This window comes from Lissotriton vulgaris, chromosome 5 (assembly GCF_964263255.1).
Source record: "Lissotriton vulgaris chromosome 5, aLisVul1.2, whole genome shotgun sequence".
NCBI classification, from domain to species: domain Eukaryota; kingdom Metazoa; phylum Chordata; class Amphibia; order Caudata; family Salamandridae; genus Lissotriton; species Lissotriton vulgaris.
In genome coordinates this window covers 385,816,402-385,839,523 of record NC_141693.1, presented here as the reverse complement: position 1 = coordinate 385,839,523, position 23,122 = coordinate 385,816,402, and positions in this window count along the sequence as shown.

The window sequence follows — 23,122 nt, the reverse complement described above, 5'->3', positions numbered from 1 at the left end:
TTTGAGTTGTTTTGTTAAATTCCCATTAACCAGGACCCTAACAGAGGGGTTTTTATAGAGAGCCTGCTGCTACGAAGGTTTCTCCCAGATTGAAGCATTGGATTACTTCTATTAAAAAGGACCAACTGACCCTATCAAAAGCTTTAGCAGCGTCGAATGTTAGAACTGCCAATGGGATCACATTTAGATTTGCCAAATCTATCGCTCTGATAAGATCGTGAGTTAATTCATGCAATTGCCTCCCCTTCATAAAACCCTTTGGTCGGGATGTATTATGGAGCCTGCAACTTTATCTTACCTTTTAGTGAGGATTTGGATGTAAAGTTTATGGTCGCTGTTTAAAAGAGAATGTATGATTCACAGAGTTGTGGATTTTTATTAGGTTTCATAATGATTGTAATCGTGGCCTCGTTCCAGGATGCCGGTAACCCCTGAGCCAGAGGAAACAGAGTTAAAAATTTGAAGTACAAAATGGTGCTAATTCTTCTTTCAGAATGATGTGTACTTCATTTGGGATGGCGTCAGGGCCTGCGTCTTTCCCTTTTTTTAAGGTTTTAATAACTTGCAACACTTCTAACATGATTTGGTCACTAAGGTTATCACTATCAATGACCGAAAGGGTGGGGAGTTGAAGGTCTCGAAAGAAGGATCCCAACTTTTCTTCACTCTGAGTTGAATCTTCAGAGTATAGGTCTAGGAAAAAATAGGCAAAGGCCTCCTCAATCTCTGAGTTCTCTTCAATGATCCTCCCAGTGCTTGGGCATTTAAGGCTCTTCACCATGTTTCTGGAATTGTCTGATTTAGTTTTCCACGCAAGGAATTTGCCACACCCCTCTCCTATTGTGTGGCGTTTAGAGCTCTGAGTGAATTTTCCTGATTCATGCCCTTGCATAGGTACAATTCACATTGCCCTTATATAGGCATATAAATCAATCCCTTATTTAGGCATAGACCATGCGACCCAAATACAGGCATGGTTATTTCCACCCGTTACAAACGTCACAATGATTTCTTGGGAAAATCGGCTTAAGCAGTTACGGAACTTCCCCTTACTTGAATATTGATTTGTCCAAGAACTCATGTACTTTCCAAAGAACAACTATTACCTAGGGATTCTTTCCTGATGTCAAACTATGGCATTCCTAAACACCTTCAAGGTATAAATATACCTTCACTTGCTATGGTAAACTGCAGTGGTTCGGATCAGTTTGACTATCTACTTGCCTGACGCAGATCGCTACAGAAAGTGCAGAAGAAAGCCGAACCTCCAGCTGATGCAGTGATCAAGAAAAACACATAAGATGATGGACGGAATGTTGCACAATCACAAAACATTTACCCCCAGTCACAGATCTGGGTTTAATCCATCGTTATTTTGGTCACCAAGCCAAGCCAGTTCAGACATGGCCATATGCAAATCAGTCTTGACCCTGTGCCTCATGGGAACAGTCCAGCCCGAACTGCCAAGCCATGTCTTTCCTGGACCAGAATAAAGCATCTGAGGACCGGTTTCTGGCTATAAGCTGTCTTCAGCCAGGATAGCTTGACTCCAGTGGCTTAGTGAGCACGGGACCCACGTCTCACATAGGGTGAACAGCAAAACACACAAGATGATGGACGGAATGGCACAATGGCAAAACATTCACCCCCAGTCACAGATCTGGGGTTGAATGTTTTGCCATTCCGTTTATCATCTTGTGTGTTTTGCAATGATCAAGAGGCTGCCCTTCTCTCGCTGGGAATCCAGCTCCAGTGTTTCCAAGCTCCCCTTGTGGGGTGTTGGGAAATCGAGTCCCGAGACTGAGACTTCCTTCATTCTAACTAAGGTATGGAACAGATTAGAACCTAGAGAAACCTTGGGTAGATTTTTGGCAAAAACAACTAAACCTATTCGACACAATACTTACTTCTTCCCGCATACTAGACTTAGGTTAGGTACATTGGGGTAGGCGTATTTAGAAGCACCAGTTGAGTATTTTTAGTTAATGTTATTTATGTATGTATTTTTATATGGCTTAGAAACCATACAATGCTTTCACAGTATTATTTTATAATACTATTCTTGCTGTACGCATTATACTTTGCAGTCTGCTTAACGATTGTAGCAGTTCACTTCTCTTGCATGAGAGAGAAGACTGTTCAATAAACCTTTTTATTGAAAACGCCTGTCTCTCTATTTCTCTCTATTTCTGTTAAAATGAAGCATGCATGATTGACTGAGTGAAATACTTATCTATTGTTTCTACGACTTTGAGAGACATATTTCTTATTCATGGGAAACAAAGTTGTCATGTGTATGTGGTTGTCAGAAACGAATCCCTTCTTGTGAATTCGGGAAAGTTTCTAGGGACCTCTGAGCTAGCTGGCACTCACTATTAAGTTTAGTATATTCGATAGAGACCCAGTCGACCTAAGTCCTACGTCTAATCTATAGGATATATTATTCCAATGCGCAGAGCCTATTGGGAATATAGGAATTACACTACAGTCCATACTCATGGTGGGCAAGTCTACTTGCCGCCTATTTATTTTTATTTATTGCCTATAGGTGGTCCATTAGCTAATTTTTGGCTAAAGACAGTTGTTGTATGCTAGTTAGGTCATTTGGCGCTCGTTTTAGTGCTATCAATTTTTGAGATATTTTTGCATTCATTAGCCTAATGTCTTCCCTTGCTTTCTTATTGTGTATTATAGAAATAGAGGTTAATAGGCTTCTTAAGAAGGCTTTATATGAGTCCAAAACAATATGATGGGCTGCTGAGTTTACATTAAATAAGAAAAACTAATTTGTGGCTGTTTTTAACCTATCAAAAATTAAAGGCTTCTCGGAGTATTGCACAATTCAAAGTCCATCTTCTTGGAGAGGGGCACTTTGGTAGAGCAATTTCCAAGAGGACAGCCGAGTGGTCGGACAAATGTTCTGGCAAGTGAGTGCCTTTAAACATGTCTTTGCTGGTGATATGGTCCACCAGGAAAATGTCGATCCTTAAACAGTGGCATATTTCTTGTTATAGAAGGTAAAAATTTCCCCTACAGACCCTGAGATATCTCTCTTTTCCCCCATATGTCCAGAAGTCCTCCCTCATTAGTCGTTGCAGGACTTTTCAAGTTTTTTGTGTGGCCCCCGTAGCTCTTTAAGACGTAGAATCATGATTGGGATTTAAAACTACGTTAAAGTCTCCTCCCATTATAATTCGATCATTTACATCTCCCAAATGGAGGAACAGAGACTGGAGATGGATCGGGTCATCGGTATTGGGGCCGTAATAGCTAACAAACGTGACCGAGGTTGAGTTGTTTTTTGCCCTGGCGATTACCCATCTGTCATGAGTATCTGCTGTTACATTCCCGATAACTGCTTGAGTGTTTTTCTTAAAAATGATAGCTACGCCTTTTGTAGGAGCCTTCTGTGTTGAATAGAAGCAGTACTCTCTCCATTTGCGATTTTTGAGTATTTCTGCCCAATCTTCCTTGCTGAGGTGTGATTCCTGAATAAGTATAATGTCATAGTTTGTGAGGCGCAAATATTCCAGAACTACTTTCTTCTGGCAGGAAACCTGAGCCCATTCACATTCCAGGATAGAATCTTTAGATTTTGTGATCTATCCGCAATTGTCATAACAACAAAATCTGTTAGGGATATCTTTCTGCTGCAGTATCATAATTTCTAAGGCAATATTTTGTGACTGAGGACAATTTTTTTTTTTCAAAATGCTACCCCACCCTGTGATTAAAACTCTTTCTTGTGTTTTTTGTTTTTTGTGCTTTCCCTTAAAGACCCCCTTCCCTTCCCTCCCTGGGGATCCCTCCCTCAACTCTAGAGGCGTTTTGAGTGCCTGTTTTCTTTGGCCTCTCACCCTCTCATGAGGAGTAAGGATAGAGATTACATTTTTATCCTTAGTTGGAAGCTTTTAATCTGATGAATCCAAGAACTAACCTCCTCGGGGTTTCTAAAATAAAACATTTTGTTCTTCCACATCACCTTCAGAGAGGCGGGGAATTTGAGTTTTTCAGTGACCCCTAAGCTCTTCAATTCTTTTCTATCTGTTTTCCCACTTCCCACTGCCTATCTTGTGTGGTACGTGAAATATCCGATCTGATGCGGAAAGACCAGTCTCTCTTGTTATAGACCCCCCTTTTTAGCCCCTCTGAAGGGACAGCTTCTTTTATGGAGTATGTTTTGAAATTTATTAATATTTTCCTGGGGTTTTTCCTTCCAGGTCGTTTATAAAGGGGTCTTGGTGTATTCTTTGAATGTCATTATCTAAGGTCAGCTTCTCAATCTCAGGGTAGAAATCATTTAGAAGGTCAAAAGTTTTTATATCTCCCCCGTCAAGGGCTTTTGGAATGTTTAGAATCCAGATGTTATTTCTTCAAGCATTGTTTTCTAAACTCTTCAGTTTGTCTGACAATACATTGTCTTTCAGGTGTAATTTCTTAATCTCTACTATATTTTCCTTGACCTGCTTTAAGAGGTCTTCTACTGTGGCTTCTACTACTTCCACTCTGCCCATTATTTAGTTTATTTTTAGTTCCACCATCTCGCACGCCCCATGGATCTTTTGCTGATTGCTTTTGATGTTGTAAATTTTTCTTTCATCTCAGAAATCAGATTTAGAAGTAGGTTTTCTGTGGTGGAGCTAGAACCCATCACCCGTTCTCCTGGACCCCCTCCCTGGTCAGCTAGTTAGATCGATGGTTTATCTGAGGGGATATCTATACTGGGAGTTGGGTTTAAGCTGAAGATAGAAGTGGAATTAGAGCTAGCGTTAGTAGTTACTAAATTGTGCTGCACTGAGACTTGTTCTGTGATATTAGTTTGGGGTGCAGCTGATGAATCCTCTATTCCTGCTTGACATGAAAAGCTATTTTCCAGTAAAATTATGTCATTTCTCTGCTCCATAGCCCCTGGGCTCCTTCTATTATCTCTGAGAGCACCCATGTCTAATTTCTTGGGGTTTTGGGTAGCCTGAGCGCTTAGAACTCAAGTCTGGGCTTGTACTTTAAAGTAGGTGCGAAGGTATGGAGTAACACGGGAGCTTACTGGGTTAATTAATTTGGCTTGTTTTTCTTTTCTTTTTGTGGCTTTTTTCACCTCTATATGGGGTCGGGTAGCAGCATTCTCCACTTGTGTGGTTTTTAATGGGGTATAACCTGGGGGATATTCAGTGGGTGACAAATCCAGCACCCAAAGATCTCTACGTCACAAGGTGTATCTGTTGAGGCTATTACTTATTTGGGGTATATTGCTGCTCCCTCCTGTGTCTTCTGCAGTCTTTGAACTCCTCGGGGATTGTTGAAATCTGGAGACTTCAGACTTGCCTCTCCCAGTTTCAGTTTCAGCATTACCTCCCTCTAGAAACTGCCCCGCGCCCCCTTCTTCTTTCTCCTTACCGGGGTCATCAGCGGGAGGCTCTCATTTCTCAGAGTGTCTTCCCTGCCCCTTTCTCGCAACTTCGTCTGCTCACCAGCCGCTGCCGAGACCGTTAGAGGGCTTCCGCTTCTCAAGAACCCAATCCTGGCAGCTACGTGCCGACGTTTGGCAAACCATAGCACTGCCTCCGCCCAGATCCCACCTCGCAGTCACAGACCGGCGGTTTCAGCAGCCACAGCGAAGTCTTCGCAAGGGAAACCAGCCTAGAGCACGAGCAAAAAAAAGTCAAAAAAAGCAGAGGTATAATGGGGTTCGGGGTGCTGACCCATGGGCGGCCTACTCCTCTCATGTTCGAGGGGGGCCCTAAGGGGAGGTACTGTTAGTTGGGGAGTGTGGGGGGATCCATTGGCGCGGGGGGCTTTGGGCGCTCTGTTTTGGGCCTGAGGCTCTTCATGCCGCGACAGGTACTTCACTGTTCCATGAGGTATAGGGGTGGGGGAGGGGGGATAGGCGGGGGTTTGGTAGTTGGGGTTGTTGTATTGGGGAACAGGGAGGGGGGGGTGCGGGGTAGTTGGGTAGAGATGCACGTGATCTTTGCTGCTGTGATTTCTGTAATGCAAGGTGCTTGGGCTGGGTCCGAGGGTTTCCAGATGCTCTCCCACCGAGACTATGGGTGATTGCCCGGTGAAGGCGCCTGTTAGTGGCTCCATGAAAATACTTAGTTGGAATGTCAGGGGGATGCTGGACAAAATTAAACGGGGAGCGGTACTGCGCTGGGGTAAGAGAGACTCGGCGGATGTCATGTTGTTGCAGGAAACGCATATGTTAGGAACGAAAGTTCTGAGTTTACAACGATTTGGCTATACCCAGGTGTTCCATGCAGGCTTTACCAGGGGGTCGAGAGGGGTAGCTGTCCTTATTCACCGACGACTGTCTTATACTCATGAACGCCATTGGCTTGATCCCCAGGGTCGGTTTGTGTTTGTCAGGGGCATGATTGGTGTGGAACCTGTGGTGTTCGGCAGTGTGTATGCTCCCCCTCCCCTGCAATGGTCTTTGGCGGAGCGCCTGTTTGAATTGTGGGCCGACGTCCCGGAATGCCTGGCTGTGATAGGGGGTGACTGGAACGACGTGGTGGATGTGGGTCTGGACAGGCAGAGAATGCAGGGGGCCGCGGTGGCACCTACCCCTACGCGTCTGAAAGCGATGATCGATGGGTTGGGCTGGGTAGATACATGGCGACATTTGCATGCCAGGTCGCGTGAATACACGTATGTGTCCGCAGTACATGGCTCTTTCTCCCGTTTGGACTGTGTGTTTGTACCCGGGGCCTTCCTCGATAGGGTGAAGCAGGCCGTGATTCAACCTAGGGGTCTGTCGGACCACTCCCCGGTTGCAGTACGGATTGCACTGCGTAAACCGCATCAGCCGTTCCGTTGGCGGATGTCTTCGTGGCATCTCCAACGGGCAGATTATACGACACACATGCGCGGAGCGATTGCCCAGTATTGGAGGGAGAATTCGACAGAGGGCATGGATAGTGTGACGGTCTGGGAAGCCATGAAGCCCACGCTGCGTGGGGTGGACATCGCCTGGTGTGCTGCCGCCCGTCGGAGGCGTCAGGAGGCCACTGTAGCAGCCGCGGCACAGGTGAGAGCTTTGGAGGGGCAGTGTAAAGGAGGTGCAGGCGATGTGGTGCTCAGGCTACTTCTACAGGCACAGCAAACATATGCTTCGATCCTACTGGACGAGGCTCGCCAAGCCTGGCTGGCCACGCGGAGTAGGGTGTACCAATGGGGCGACAAATCATGCACTATGCTCCACCGGTTGTGTCAGCAAACTCTGCAGCCGATCTCTCTGCCGGGCCTGACGGACGGGGAAGGGGTTGCCATAACGGACCCTGCTGCGCTTGCGGCGAGTTTTGCCGACTACTATAAGGTACAATACGCTTCACGGGATTGTCTCCCACCGGAGGCAATTGACAAATTCATAGCTGACCTTCCCCCCCGGGTGGTATCAGATGAGGCCAGGGCAGCTCTAGACCTTCCCCTGTCGGCGGAGGAACTGGGCGACGCGCTGGGACAACTTAACACGGGTAAGGCGCCCGGACCAAGTGGCTTTCCCAGTGAATTTTACAAAAAATTTCATTTGCAGCTGGGGCCACGCTATCGGCAGGCTTTGGAGGCGGCTCGGGAGTGTGGTTGCTTGCTGGTGGACTGGCGTCAAGCTGAGATTGTGGTGTTCCAGAAACCGGGCAGGCCCCCTGACAGACACGAGTCGTATCGCCCGATATCTCTCATTAATTTCGAAGCCAAATTGTTGGCTAAGGCGTTGGCGAATCGTCTTCTCCCATACGTGGCGGATCTGGTCCACCCGGATCAGGCGGGCTTTATGCCGGGCAGAGCGACAAGGCACAACATCAGACGGGCGCAGGTAGCGGTGGGTGCGATGGGGGCGACTGAAGAGCGGGCGGCGCTCCTACTGGCGGACATTGACAGAGCGTTTGATTCTGTCAGCTGGACTTACCTCTTTGCTCTCTTACCGCGCCTCAACTTGGGTCCAGTTTTTGTCTCATATGTCAAACTGTTGTACACTGGCATCACGGCCTCGGTACGTGTCTCAGGAGCCATCTCGGAGAGATTCCCAGTTGCTAGGGGGACCCGGCAAGGGTGCCCCCTGTCCCCGTATCTCTTTGCGCTAGTCATGGAGCCGCTGGCTGCCTGGGTGCGCATAGACGCGCAGCTTAGGGGCTTTGTATGGAGTGCGATCCTCACTGATAGGATCGCACTGTATGCAGATGACGTCCTTTTTTTTCTGACGGACCTTGATCGTTCGGGCCCGCGTATTTTGGAGATATTACGCATTTTCGGTGACGTCTCGGGACTTTACCTCAACCCGCGCAAATCGACTCTCTGGGTGCTAGGGGGCCGGCGCGAGGTGTCTCCTTGGGCAGCGGATCTACAGGTGGCGATTGGTGGCCTGAAATATCTAGGAGTCTTCCTGTCGGAATCTGCCGCTATTGCGTGGGAGCGTAACATACAACCGGTATGGGACAGGGTTCAATCCGACGTCAAAACGTGGTCACGCATGCCTCTTAATATCTATGGCAGATCTGCTATTTTTAAGATGGTTGCCCTCCCTAGACTGCTCTACCAGCTGCAAAATCATCCGTACAGAGTGGACCCGCAGTGGTTCCGGCGTGTAAATGCCTTGCTAGGCCGGTTTTTATGGGCTGGGGGTGCTTCTCGGGTAGCACTGCGGACCTGCTTTTTGTCCACGTACTGTGGTGGTCTCGCGACGTCCGATATCTTGTCGTACTACCAAGCCTCTCACTTGTTAGTCTTGAATGAGTGGTGGTACGGTGGCCGTGACGATCCAGCGTATGCCCTAGAACATTTTCTGATGGGTGATGCCACGCTCCATACACTCTTGTATTCGGCAGGGCGGCGGAAGATACTGCCACATGTGACGCAAGTGGTCTTCCTGATTTGGAGGCAGGCGCTGCGTCGCATGGGCTGGTGGGGACGACTGACGGCCGAAACTCCGCTGTGGAACAACGGACGGCTCCCTGCGCTGGCCTCATTGCAGGGGTTTGGAGGCTGGGAGTCCATAGGGATCTCGTCGCTTGGTCATGTACTTACTGGGACTACCCTTAAATCCTTTGAAGCGCTCGGTGCTGAGTTTGACATGCCCAAGACCCAGTTTTTTAAATATCTACAGCTTCGTCATGCTCTGGCGCCGAGTCTGGTGGAGCTGGACCAGCTTCCGGACTTTAGCCCCGTGGAAGCTAAGCTTTTCATGGGAGACCTAGGGGATAAAAAAGTCTCAAAAATCTACCAAACACTGATCACTCACTGCTCCTCTTCCCTGGTGTCGTTGAAGGCCTCTTGGGAGGTGGATGTTGGTCCGTTGGATGAGGATGACTGGCGGGAGGCGCTGGAGTCCCCCCGAGGCACGGCTATAGCAGTGAGGTTGCGATTCATACAATATAAATACTTGCATCGGGCTTATTACACCAGAGAGAGACTGTGGAGGGCGGGCCTTATTGCTTCCCCAGACTGCCTGCGCTGCGGGGCCGAGAGAGGCACGTTGGTGCATACTGTGTGGTTGTGTGTGAGCCTGGTCCGGTTCTGGGGTGGGGTGTGGGACTGCCTATCTGAGGTGCTGGAATGGGACCTACCTCGTACACCTAGGTTGGGTCTTCTTCATGTCCTAGATCAAGTGGGTGGGAACATCTATAAGCTCCATCTCCTTTTATTAGGCCTTGTTGTAGCCAAGAGGGATCTGGCGAGGGCCTGGAAGAGTGACCGCGCCCCCCCACTTTGCGCATGGAAGGCGGGCTTGGACTTCCTCATGGGGCTGGAATTGCCAGTGTTTGAGGCCAGGGGCTGCCCTCGGAAACATTACAAGATCTGGAAGCGGTGGGCGGAATATAGAGACCTGACATTGGAACCTCCCGCTGAAACAGAAGATGGTCTATCCACTGATTGAGATCTCAGGGCCTGGATAGCTCCAAGACACTTAGTCGTGTTTTCTTATGTACACTGCAGCTGATTGTGATCACGTGCATCGGGTTAGGGCGGGATAAGGGGTGGGTAGTGGGAAATGTTACAGTTGTGGGGGGGGATAATGGGGCGGGTGGGGGCTAGACAGAAGTTTGAGCTATACGTATATTCTACTGTATTTTGCCTGCTGATGTGTTCTCCTGTTCTTGGAGGACTGTACACTTGATCTGCTTGAACTTCTAATAAATACTGTTATGAAGAAAAAAAAAAAAGCAGAGGTAGGCAATATGAAAAAAACCTTGGGATTAATTAAGATTCATCCCACGCTCATACTTTTGTTTATCCTAGCTACATTCGTCTGTGCGAGGTTTTCTTCCTTACCATCAGGAGGCGAGAGACCACGACCACTCAGCACTAATTGGCGATCGCCATGATCCCGTTTCCCACGTTTCTTTTTAATCTTGCCTTAGAACCTTTTTTGTTAAGGATTCGTCAAGATAAGAATATTCATGGTTTTATTTTTAAAGAGACTAACATTAAAATGAAAGCTTATGCTGAAGATCTTCTTCTGTTTTAAGGGTGGGCGTAAAATCCGTTTCGTGGGCGAATTTGCGGATTTTCCGCGATTTCGCGATCCGCGGTAAAATCCGCGAATCAGCGGGGACGAATTTTCAGCCAAGCAAGGGTTACAGCAGCAGGTGAAAAAGTTTAACCTAATTTCTTTGTAACCTTTTACAAAAGGGTTACAAACAAATTAACTTCAAATGGGACACCTGCTGCTAATTGCTTCCTGGCACCTCGTTGCCTACTTGCAACTATTCTCTGACCCTGCTCTGACCCTTGAAGCAGGGTCAGAGAATAGTTACAAGTAGGCAACGAGGCACCTGTCCAAGGAATTAAACCTCATCAGGAAGCACTTACAGATATAAAAAACAGGAAGAAGGGAGAGGATGGCAAATACACCCATTTTGAGTTGTCAGGAGGGGTTAAACTAAAAGAGACCTTTACAGCACAATTTTCATATGCATTTTGCTAAAAACAAAAAGCTGTATGTTCTGTAGGGGCAACTCAGGAATCTGGCCCTTCAGAGATCTGGCCTCTCTTTCTTTCTCTCGTTCTCTCTCTCCCTCTCTCTTTCCCTCTCTTTCTATCTATCTATCTATCTATCTATCTATCTATCTATCTATCTATCTATCTATTTATCTATCTATCTATCTATCTCTCTCTCCCTCTCCCATAAACGACTGCATGGGTAACTTCGCTATGCAAGCGGCTTGCGAAGACGCAAAAATCCCCGCGAACACGCAAAAAATCCAGCGAACACGCAAAAAACCCCACAAACACGCAAAAAACAAAAATCCGCAAATTCGCACAAATTCGCGAATTTTGCAGATCGCGAATTCGCAAATCCGCAAATTTGCGGATCGCGAATTCGCAAAATTCGCCCATGCTTATTCTGTTTCTCTCACAACCTCAATTCTCTCTTCTCGCCTTTTTAGAAGAGGTTGATATTATATTCGTCCCCAGTTCATTAAGTATTTAGGTCTACATTTTAATCCCTGAATTTCAGGAACAATATCACGATGTGGGAAAATTGCACACAAAAATTGTCCTCTTTAACAACGAAATGGCATCCTCTATACTTGTCTTGGTGGGTTTGCCTGGATACCATAAAGATGATGCTTTCTCCTATAATTTTATATACCATTTCTAATATTCCACTTTCGATCCACTTAAATTATTTTAAGAAATGTATCTCCATCTTATCCTCCTTTCTATGGAGTAATAAGAAATCATGTATGTCTATATTAAAATTGATCCGCCCTAAATCGGAGGGTGGGGTGAATTTCCCTGATTTTCCTGTTTATCACAAATCCTTTTTATTACAGCAGGCTTCGAGATGGTTTTCTGAATCTCCTATAAACTGTCCTCTTTTGGCCATGCTTGAACAGTCCTTTATCTCCCCGTTCTCATTTCAAGAATATTTGTCTTTTACACATGAACGACAGTCTGTGTCCACTCTCATAATTAAGCATACCTCTAAGATTATACCAACGTTCTCCTCCTCGAACTCCAATGATTGGATCTCATTTCTCAACTCCACTATATGGCATAACGTTTATATTTTAATAAATAGTAGACCTCTATTTTGGAATTCTTGGAGACAACGAGGTCTGATTTGGGTACGTCAATTATATGTCCAGTATAAGATTGTGTCCTTTGCACATGCCAGCAGCTCTTTTGGCTTGCCTGCATCTTTCCACTCTAAATATTCCCTCTTAACACAAGCCATCCAACTTGCCCGCATACAATACACAACCTCTCATCCTTCCACTTCTCCTGAACCTGTCCCTGCAGATAAACTACGGATTCTCTTACTCAATAACTCTAGAGCTTCTGCTATATATACATTTTTGCATATCTCACTTCTTCCAAGAGAAAAAACCAAAGTAGAGGTTTGGGGAAAAGGATTTACATGCCTCTTGGTCTGTGGAGTTTTGGGATAGAATTTGGCTCAAACTCAGTAAATCCTGTAGAGCTGCGAACACGACACAGACATCCTTTTTTATCTATAATAGGCTTCAACTTTCTCCACTCACTCTCAATGCAAGACACACTGAAATCTCGGATGTATGCTGGACTTGTTCCTCACCACATGCTGATTTACATCATCTGCTCTTTACATGTAAATATGTTCATAGTTTTTTGGAAAATGTATGGTTTCAAATTAATTTGATTTGTGGCTCCTGTCACCCTCCGTCTGTTTCACATATCTTTTTAGAAAGTGTATCCCCTATTTGGTAGAATTGTGATTCCAATGTAAAGATAATAGACCTGTTGTTAGCAGTTGCCTTTCAGCATATAAACAAGAACTGGAAAGACTCCTCTAAATTATCATATCAAGCATGGTGGTATGCTGTCTGTTACAATCATAGATTGGACACAACATTTGTGTACCCGATACATATGTAAATGTACATGTATTTATATAGTGCAAATCACCGACCCGGTATCTAAGCGCTTGCTTAGGGAACCCGTCCTGGTATTCCCCTGTGAGATAACCCCAGCAGGGTATCCACAAGGTGAAAGCCAGGCATACCACCGCGAGGGGCCGTTGTGGAGATTAAGCAAGCTATTGCCCAGTGTCGCAGAGTGTGAACCCGTGAATCGAGTAGGCACCGGAGCGAGAATTGTCGAGTCCGTGGCCATTTTAGGACTCAAGACCCGCCGAGCCGGGAATTGAACCCTGGTCCCGGGCTGACCTCTGCTTCCAGGTCTGCCTCCTCTAACCAGTGAGCCACACTTCTCCACCAAAATGTTTAGATCTATGGGAACCTTTTTACGTTATTTATTGATGCTAGTGCCCGATGCTCTCTATCTTCCCTCCAACAAGTAGTGACTAAACCTCCATGACTACCTCCATGTTGATATTATATAGTTTAATTATGTTTCACTTTGTAGTATGTATATTAACAAAGACTGTACTCCCCTCCTCTTCACTGATTCTTTATACAACATTGTTATTTCTCTTGCATATAATATGCTTAACTGACATTTGTATCATCTATGTTTATCAAAACTGAATTGCTTTATTGTTTGTAATGTTTTTCTTTTTATTGTTATTGTACTTTCTGCATTAATATATTCCTTTACCTTAATAAACTTACTTTGAACTTAAAAATGAGGATGCTTTACCCCAGGCAGTTACTTGATGACGCTCAGATGCCAGCAGAAGGGTGTAATGCCATAATCATGTATGTCAAGTCAAGTCAAGTCAGAAAATGTATATAGCGCGCTACATACCCAGAGGGTCTCAAGGCGCTTGAAGAGGGGTGGGGAATTACTGGGATGTCCAGTACACTAAGCATCATTCCCCACCCCACTTGTGGAATAATGACCATGTGCTTTCTTTTCCACTAATATTTTCAAATGGTGCGTGCAGCCCTGTACATAGGATTAGACTTGCAGGAAACATGAGTTGCATGTTTTAAGATCTGTGTCCAGTGCATTTAATAAACAATAACAATTCTACTATGTAACACAGTGGGCTTTAGAGCTAGTATAGTCCAGAGTTACTGTGTAAAGGGTGTCAACAAGCATCTGCAACAGGTACGTTGAGGAAGATGGACCCTATGGCCTGAGAATGTGTTTTTTTCTTTGGATCAGGCTTTATGCCCTTGGCAGTGAACATATGTATGAACTTGTGTTCTCAACCACACCAGCCCAATCACAGCAGGAAGGGCTTCGATATAATATTAACTCTTTCTAATGCATCACATTTCCAACTGAACTAAAATGTGGGGACTCGAAAGAATGTGTAGGCAGTGAGTGATAGATGTGAAGGTGGAGAACTGTAGGCAAATTAGATATTTTCATACAACTATCATTTGTATGATATCTGCATTCCAGAATCCTTTTGTGCAATTGTGAATGTTTCAGATAGTTTTTCAGTAGAATAGAGAATAACATTTAGTCCCTGACTGTACTGATCGAAATTCCCTCGTGTAATTCTGTGCTTCCCGATAGCAATGGGCGTGGTGTTTGCGCATCTAGTTTTGTGCAGGACACCAGTCCCCATTTTAAAATTGCTTGAGACTTTGGCTGCAACAGCAGCCGGGCCTCATAACCCGGGTACATGTGACATTTTTTTCTGGTAAAAAGGAGCCTGCACTGCTCCCCCTCCCAGAAATATTCTTAGCCTTGCCTACCGTCCCGCTACACCATTTCCATCAATCTCCACCCCACAAACACGCCTACACATGAGGGGTTAAAGGTTGTTGCAAGGTCTCTGCAAATGCAGCAATCCGAACCTTGTGCAAAGAAAAGTTAATGGTTTAGGAGGTGAGTGCTGGATGGCTGTTTTGTTCTTAAACATTTTTTGTGGCCATTCTCATACTGAAAAACAATGCTTTGTAAGGTGTGGGTGGTCTTGTAATATTAATCTTCAATTACTTTACCTTGTAAATCAAAATTAATACGTTTGATTTCCCACATAGTAACTGTTAGAAATTGGGATTCTGTTTGGCAGAGGTATGTGCCGTGTCCAAGCAGTAATCACAATCCTAGTCAGGGAAAGTGTAGTACACACTAAACGTTAGCCGTGCTCAGCTCTGGTAGCTTGGCCCAGAGCAATCAGGCTAAACTAAAGAGGCAATGCGTGAAGTATTTGTGTGCACACACACAGACACACATACACGCACACACACACAGAGTAACACAGTAAAAACATCACAAGAGTACTGCACACTATTTTGGAAAAATAGCCATTATTTATCTGAGTAAAACTAGATCAAAACAATAAACATCTAACATTTGTAAGTCAAGATGTTAATTTTGCAATAATAAATCAAAATGAACTGCTTAGCAATCAATAGCTCCAACTGGGGCTATTTGGTTGCACTGGGCAAATCTAAAAGTTCAGTCTGACCGCGATGGAGCACAGGGCGGATACAGGAGTCACGCAGACCTGCTAACAGTACCTTTGATACATCGATACTCAGGGGTGATGCGTGGAAATACGGAGGTGATGTCTCATTGTCTCAGGCGATGCAGCTGTTCCAAAGTAGGATAAAGTTTTTGATGAGTCTATGTCAAGAGAACTTTGCATTGGTTCTGTGGGTTGATGTTGAACCACTGGACTGAAGGAGATGCATCCACATCGGGCCATGAATGCGTCGGGGATGGGGCGTCACAGACCTCAGCTATGCATTGTCTGAGACTCACGCAGTAGCGGTGATTCAGAGTCGCTGCAGTCAAGGCTGGGTTGTAAATTGAGATAATTGAGTCGCACATACCACGGCACATGGAGTCTATGGCTTTGGTGCAGGAAACTTCAATGCATCGACTTCACAGGAAATGTGCTGGTTCTAAATGACCCATTAGTGTTGATGCATTGGTTTCTTGAGATGCAGCACCAAACTCTCAATTCCAGGGGCTGAGAACTCGGCAGACCAGGACTCACAGCAGAAGAGCCCAGGTGCGTGAAGCAAAATGCAGACAAAGGATTTGATATCTCTGAGACTTCAGTAAGAGGAGGAAAGCCCAAACAAGCATTTGTGTGAGTTGATGAGATATACTTTAGCAGACAATTAAAGATGTCTCCAGCCACATCTAAAATGAGGAGAATAACAATGACATGCAAGCCACTGGCCATCTGCAGAGTGAAAGGCATGCATGCAACATTCAGGGGACAGTATTGATATGTGCCTCTTTCCATCACTTTCATACCATGTTGAAGTGCTCCACTGAAAGGGGCTAAATGTGCATGTGTACAGCATTCCCATAGGAGCAGAGCTTGCACATATGGCCTGCTTTGATGATTTAAAATCTGAATTTGTACTTGGACAATTCAAATGGTCACTGATGACTCCAAGATACTCAGGAGGAAAGGGCAATTTCGCCTTGCATCATGATAATGTTTTCCCACTGGATGAGCTGACGCTACTTGTGAACATATGGAGGCAAAATAAAAAACTCTGTGATGGCAGCAACAAAACCACATTTCTCACATTTTGCCTGAAAGCTAGGGTCATAAAACATCCCCTTTTCCCTCACTAAACTTTAGAAATCAGAGTCTCTTTTTTAACACTGACCTCTCGTTCACATCTCAAGATGCAGCATGGCCAGTGAAATATATCACCCTATGGAAAACCCTCCCGCTACTACAAACTGACTTTCGAGGCTCTCTAAGGAGAGCTATGGGGTTGGCATGAGTTTATCACTGCAATGCCATCTAAACTGTTCCCCAAACTTATCTTATTGACCGGCAACAAAAACTGCAAAACCAGCCAGTCAGAATGTGCTTACACCTTCACAAACAGAACCACTTCATGATTGCTATAATAGTCCCTATATTTGCACCAGGTGGAAGCGGGAACCTAGGTGCAGGCACTATTCTAAAGCCTACTGAGGAAAACCAAACTTCCTATGTCGTCTTCCTAATCTTTGCTTCAGGATCACACATCTCATGATTCTAGGGGACACCTTCAAATTACTGGAGCATGGGGACAGATCTTTGAGGAGTTGTGACAAACAGATTTAGAATTTGAACCAGTGTGCCTCTGCACTACAAAAGAGGGCAAGAGGGCATGAAATAGCTGAAACTGGATCATAAATTCACATGAATTTCGAACAGAGGCCCCCAAAAATACCTTTGTCCAAGGCCCCCGAAATTCTTAAGGTGCCCCTGCACTTTGCATAGCGGACTCTGTTTCCCATGTGCTTAAATCTGCGTAATGTAGATTTCCCCAGGGATAGGGAAAGTTTGCCTGCAAACGAAGTGCACCTTCCCTGGCATACTACTGGGAAGATTTGTGAATTGGAAACGTATCAGTATGTTCAGGTGGAGATTTAAATCTCCCATGTACCTTTACTGGGTTTTTTATGAATTGGATCCCATGTGTCTAATTCCTTGCTAATGTGTGCTAATTCCAACAACCATTGTTATATTTAATAGGATTCAATCTAAACCTTAATGCTATAAAATTATATTCTCTGCTAACAGGACCATTGCAATTAGATATGTATGCGTTATGCTGCCATTATGTAAACAGCAATTCTCTAAAGGTGATCATATCCCATGTGAATTCAGTCTATGTTTCTAAATATTAGCATCTCATACTAACTTCTTGTTCATGCTGACGCAGACAGCGGTATTTGGATGCACATATAAATCATATGAAAACTGTTTCTCTCAAAATACCTGGCAGCATCAAAAATGCTCATTTAAGGTCCCTAAATAGTTACCATTCTGTATGCAAAAAAAGTGCTGTGTTCAAACATTCATGGGTTTTTAATGGTAGGTTCACATCCGCCTCACATCTGCAGACTCATAATGCTGATAAGCTTGGCTCAGCCTGAATCCCAAATGGTTTTAGGCAGCTCTAATCAGCCATTATGGGAAACCAGTTTGAAAGCAACTTGTAATAGAGCTAACAGATGTACAGCCTCGAGTCTTAAGTGATGCAAATGGTTTCTGCTCCCTCCTTTATCATCACCTTTCTTTAAAGCATCGGATACCTGTGGAATTCTCTAATAGGTAGCTTGATTTATGCAGAATTGGAAGCCTAGGGGAGCTTGTCAGTGTTTGATCTAATTTCTAGTATATCAATTTAAAGTTAGAAAGTGAGAAGGTGGCAAAAGAACAACACTTTTGACAGGAAAGGACGTTGTAGATAAAACATTTATGAATTGAGGGGAAGCTTGAAAATGAACTGCGACAAATACTAGTTTCCGAATTTGGTGTTGTTAACTAGCCAATCAACATGTGTGGGGAATTATAATAGAGGTCCACGATGGGGAATGAATGTGACATGTCATGCATTTTATGATGGAAAAACTAGGGCCCTCATGTATGGGTTTTGGCATAGGGCAGTGCAGCAAGTGACCTTGCTACACTGCCCTACGCCAAAGTGAAAGGACAGGAATGATGTATTTATACAATATGGTGCATTCCTATCCTTTCTCCCTGCGCTTGTGCAGTTTTGGCAGCCTATTGTCAACATAGGCAGCCATGCACCATGGAGCATGGCTCCATGGACTGTTTTGTGCAGGACGGGACACCTTCCTGCACAAACACAATCCTAAGAGGTGTTTTCCTCCTATCTGTGCTGAAAAATGATGTAGCACACAATGAAACAGGAAAAAAAGAGGAGAAATAAACCTATTTCTCCCAGTTACACCTCACCAAGGGAGGTACACGGATTTGGCGCTTCCCCAGGTTTACATGATTTTGTAAATCTAGATCAGCGTCAAAATCTACGGGAGTTGTATAGAAAAACCCACCGCAACACCCATGGAATGCCTCCCAGATGCAGAGTAAGGCAACACAGCGATTTGCGCTGCATTTGCCTGACTCAAGATTTATGAGGCCAATCAAAGGCTTCATAAATCGGATTGGGGGGCCTGTGTCAAGGAAGTACCACTTTACATGGTGCAAAAGTGACAGAGGGCTCTCATAACTAAGCCCCTAAATGTGAAATATGAGTCATGTAATGCAATGTTATCCTAGGTCTGTAGGAAGTGCTATGGGAAGCAATCATAATATGTTGCAGGGCTTGAGTGAACGGCTTCTCATTGTGATGTGATGAGTTTTAGAGTTCACTTCAAAATTAAACAGGGTGATGCAATATGTAGCATGCATAATTTGGTTAATCGGAAAATTACATCAGCTGAATTCCCCAAATTGTAAAGATTGGAGAAGTTGATAATCGATTAAAGGCTTCAGATAGTCGATGGGATGTTCTTTAGCTTACTGCTTAATTTGTAAAAGAATGAGTGCAGTTATCCGAATTTCTGCTCAGATGTCCACAATCAGTGCACTTAAAAGTCAACACACTGAATATTAAGCTAGGAGGGTTAAAACTATCTCATGCCTCTTTATTCCACTACCAGACGCTCCCTGCCCCTTAAGGTCAATGTGGGCAGCGACCACAAACAACCCGGTTTAGACCATGATTGGCAGTGCCAGGTTTTTTGGACATTGGGCGATATCACCTTCCCTACCCTGAAGCAAATATGCATGCCTGGAAAACTGGATCCAATGTAGATGGAGGTTTGTAACAACAGCTGTGGAAATAAAGGTAAGGCCGGATCTAGCAGTAGTGGGCCTTTCCACAGGAATGCTGAGTTGCAGCATCAATTAGTCAGCTTTTTAGTAACTTATCACAGTTTAGAATGTACCAATCAATACTATGGCCTTAATTTTAACTCCTTTACCAAAATGGCCAATCCGCCACATTTAGTGAAGGCAGAATTTGCATAATTAAATTTAGGTCTGTCATGTGTATGACAAAGAGCATCGCTGTGTATTGTTTAGTTCACATAATGATGTGATGGATGACGTTTCATCCTGACACGAGGTTTAATTTTTGAGGAAATACTTACCAATAGTTTCCCCTAAGATAGGGAGAATCAGAATGTTTTGTAGTTAGATAATAATACTGGCAAGCCAGTGAACTGTTTTGGATGCAATATTGTTTTTAAGTATGTGGACCTTTCTTGTCTGATTTAAGGGTGGTTTTTAGGTGGAGCTACATAGAGCATGCGCTGTCTGCAAGACATGCTGTAATTAATAATCCATTTTCCCGCCTGCTACTAACCATTGGTTCACTCCACTGCCTTTCGTCTTTGCCACCTCCTAATTCGTTAGCTTTGCTGATACGTCACTTCCCTTCAGGCTGAGGCTCACTGCTAAAATACAATTTCCATACACTTTGGTTCTTCAGCTGTTGTGTGTGACAACTTTTTTTTATTTAATTTTGACTTTCCGCAGTCACCGCCGCTTATCAGTGATTGTTTGGATAGACATGTTTTTTGTAGTGCCAGTGCTGAGCTTCAAAAGCATATTTTTCTTTTTTTTGGGGGGGAGGGGGTAAATGCAGTTTTCTGAGCCACTTTTTTCTTGTTTGTTTTTTAAAGCAGGCTGCCTTTTAGCACGGTGCCTCGATCTTGCTACATGTGCTGCCGGTACTTGACGGAGGGGGACGTCGTTTCTCACGCTATCGTTTTGAGCCACGCATGAACCAGGGGATGCTGTAGCACGCTTTACCAAGAGCTGCTTGGCAATAGAACTTTCATATATTCTTCCGCTTATAAAAAGAAGATTTTAGTAGATAATAAACGGAGGTCCCCATTACCCTTCTACCCTGGTTCCACTCCTATTGGATTATTGTCCTCATTTTTGGATGTGGCTTGAACACAAGACATTGAAACACCTGATATCATTGGTGCGATTTGATTGCAGTTGAATCTCTAACGCTGTTTATCCAATTGGATAGATTTCTAAATAGACATGATGCTATCGGATGATTAATATAACTATTCGGGCATATTCATACATCCCTTATCAACGGTCCAGGAACCAGGGACATCATCGCCATTGACTATTCTGCCCTGAAGAAGTCCCTTGTGGACGAAACGCGTCGGCTGTAGATCCTGTATTTTTTTTTACCATCTGAACTAAATAAAGAACTCTCAAGATTATAAGAAGAAAAACTTCTTTGATGTGATCATTACTGTTTACCTTATTGAATATATTAGTTCCTCTAAATGTTGAAGTGGTGCACCTTGGCCTTTTCTCAAATCTTTCTATAGTTCATGTTTTGATCCTACACTGTGACAGTGGGTGTTTTTTGAAGTGTGCACACAGACTGCCCCATGTACTAGAGGGTGGGCCCAAAAGAAAGATATTTCTTGGAGAATATTTGACTAGGTGCTGTCCTTTTGGGAATCTACCACTGTTGCTTTCCCTTTTTGAACGAAATGTGTAGGCATGACGTTTGCTGCACTCCCCTCCCCCCTCGTCTCCCAAAACACCCCCTTCATCCCTGCGTTACTATTTTTCAATCCACACACTGATGACGGCAACAGGAATTCTAGTAACGTGCCTGCTTTTGCGCCTTCTTTCTGCCAAAGCCCTTCTTGAAAATACATAACTGGAGAGGGAAATCCTGAGCCCAATAGTTTAACCTGCAGTGTTTATTCAGCAGCTGGTGATCCGGGTATCCAGCTTCCAAGTGGTGGGGTGCAAAGGTTCATTGACACTGATGAGACGTACGCAAGGTTCCCTAACACATTATGAAAGACATGCACGCAAAACAGCTGCTGCGCTTGCTGCAGTACTGCATGCTTCCCTCACACGAATTAGCAGCATAAGCTCTGTAGGCCACTTTCATAGGAAAGTTATGGGCTAGAAGTCACTTGCACAAATTGAACCTAAGTGGCTTGATAGCATTTGTGGTAATGTAATATACTAAGTTTTAGAAGTACACTTGCTAAAAACCATGGGCCTCATTTATGAAAAGTAATGCATCGCTGCGTGAAAACAGCGATGCGTCACTTTTCACTGCGCTCTCCCTGCGACACTAACGATGCATCATATTTACAGTATGACACATCATGTCACAGATACGTCAGTATTTCTGATGTATCTTTAGGCTCAAAAGTAACGCTTTGCTGGAGTGTGTCACAAAAGTGACGCAACTCCAGCAATGTGTACTTTCACATGGGCAAGTCCCATGTTAGTGCTTGCGTCAAGTCTTACACTTGCCATGAGGCAGGCGTAAGATTTTGACGCATTGGCATCCAAGAAATGGCGCAGTAAGATCTTGTAGATTTCACTGCGTCACTTCTATGACTCTTTCTTGCGTCAAAACGCCCCCCTTGAATACATTATACCTGGCGTAGATATAATGTGGCACAAGGGTTTACAAAGTGACGCATCTAACTAGATGCGTCATTTTGTAAATATGATGCAACTAGGCACATTTTTTACTCCGCTGGTGCGTCAAAAAAGTGACGCACCAGCGGCGTAAAAGTGACGCAAGGGCTTAAAAATAAGCCCCCATGACTTTAACAAATGGCTTTTACCCTCTCCTTACTCGATTTGGTTCCCTGTGAAATGGATCCTAAAAAAGAAACAATTTGGTTGCAAGTGTTATCTTCTTCTGACAGAGTTCTATTATAAAGTGCAGCCTCCGATGGGAGACAAAAAGGTTAAAAATACGAGTGGTCAGATTGGTTTTATTTACGACCAAAAGCATTTTTAGCGACAGAGTTTGCCAGTGAAGCGATACTTTCATTTGATCTCCTTTCTTTAAAAAACAAAGTGCCATATTAACAAGGCCCGGCGATAGTTATTACAAAGCGCACTTAGCGCTAGGATAATTATCGCCGGCCAACTCTGAATTTTATCGCAGAGATAGCGTGCTATCAGCAACGCTTATCTCCAAAGAGATAAAATTCAGAGCGCAAGCTGCCAATTGTGAGATTATTGCTGCAAATACAGCGATAATCCCGCAAGGTTTTGGCGTAAGCTTTCTGATAGGGATAGACCTACTTAGTCATGATATCCACCTTTATATAGGATATCATGGCTAAGTCAGAAAAATACCAGACTTAAAAAAGCAGCATTAACCGCGGTTAGCGCTGCTTTTTTTATGGCTAACAGGGTTAGCGATATCCTTGATAATAGGAGCAATGTTGCTTAGCGACATTTCTCTTATTATTTTACTCTGGAAAGCCCCCTTTGCATCTCATTAAAGATGCAAGGGGAAGCATAGAGTAAAAGGGTGCTAGCATGCAAATTTGCGTGTTAGCACCCTGTTGCTGATGTTAAAGCCAAAAAAGCGGAGATAAAGCCATTGTTAATATGCCCCAAAGTTCACTTCTCCTCCTCCTCCTCCGCTGCCCCTCCCCCTCGAACTTTGTCTCTGTCTCGGTCCTCGTCAATTGCTGAAAACTA